Genomic DNA, 1,653 nt, shown 5'->3' on the forward strand with positions numbered 1-1,653 from the left:
AAAACTGCGTATAATTTTCGGTCAAAATTGATGAGTCTGCCAAGTATAGTTAGATAAAATACAAAATTATGGCTATTTCAACATGTTAAAAATAAAATTTATTTTTCATTATAAGCTCCATATCTTTGAAAATACCTACAACATAATGTTGTTATAAAATACCTGACAGAACACCATTTAAAGTAAAATAAATTTTCTAAAATATGAGCCCTGGTAGAGCCGTTTAAGTTCTATAGTTCCCGAGATACGGTCTTATTTTTTTAAATAAACAATTGATTTCTTGTTGTTCATACAAAATTTCATATTCATGGAAGATAAATGTTACTACTTTATAGTATATTAAACTATCTTTTTAAAAAACGGTTCATGAAGATCCACTCCCAGTTGCCGACAGTTAAAGGAGCAGTGATCTACAACCTGGGAAACCCAACCTCAACCCGAAGACTGAAGCCCAGGCTGCTGCAGGACATTCTGTAAATAAATTCTATATTTATTAATTCATTATTCACACTATTTCACTTATTATTATTTTCTTCTCTCGTCCCTTTTTCAAATTAACTTGTTTCTTTTTACCATTAGAGGGCAATTGTTTGTTTTGTTAAGTCTACAAATATCATTATTTGTTGTTATTAATTTTACTTTTCACTTTTATTAAAAAGCATTATTCTTATGTATTTATTTAACCTTTTTTTCTGTTTCTTTTAATTATAACATTGCATATAGTTAGGGGTGTCTTTTGTTTGAGACTATACCCCCTCCCCCTCCCATAAACAACTGTTAAAAAAATGTAATGTAACGGTTCTAATGTAACAAACATGTAAGGCCCACCAGGCCGATCTGGTATAAAATAAATTTTAAAAAAACTATCTTTAATTTTATCGGTGGGAGATAAAATATTCGTACAATTGTTCCCAAAATATAGTTTCATAAAAGAAAAGTTTTGACCAAATCATAATTTACGATTTATTATGATATATAGTGAGTACTAATGCGACTAATAAGATAAACATTCTAAACTAGAGCCCATTAAACTAGCTTTAATTTTAGTGCTAATAGACATCTGTAGGTTACAGAAATTTCCGATAATAAATTCACTATTGAATAAAATCAACTACTGTACAGTATATATTTCATGAAATGTTAATTAAAAAAAAAAAACTGTATCTCGGAAACTATTAAACTTAATCAGCTCTTCAAGGACTAATAATTTTGCAAATTTACTCAACTCTAAATGATGTTCTCTTAGGTTTTCTAGTGTTGTTGGTAGTAGTGAAGATGTAGTGTTCCGAATAAAAAATTGTTTTAGTTTTTTTAATATTTTAAAACATCCGCCATTTTGTATTCCTCTAACTATACTTGGCAGACTCATCAATTTTGACTAGGAATTTTACATAGTTTTCATTAAAGTAATCAATAATTGGGGTGAAATAACTGAATTTTTTTCCACAGGGCTCTTGTACAATTCCTTGTACAATATTTATTGTAACAAAATTTATAGCAAAAAAATTGTTTGGATGTCACTTATTAACTGTATAATATAAGAACCAAACACATCCTCCTTATTGACTTCTTTTAAGAGCCCCCGGAAGATTACGCGTTGCCACCCCTGGATTAAAGGCTCTGTCATCCTGAGGGAGTGACATCTGCTGCCGG

Source organism: Halyomorpha halys, unplaced genomic scaffold (assembly GCF_000696795.3).
Source record: "Halyomorpha halys isolate HHAL.00 unplaced genomic scaffold, Hhal_1.1 Scaffold1246.1, whole genome shotgun sequence".
Classification (NCBI taxonomy): domain Eukaryota; kingdom Metazoa; phylum Arthropoda; class Insecta; order Hemiptera; family Pentatomidae; genus Halyomorpha; species Halyomorpha halys.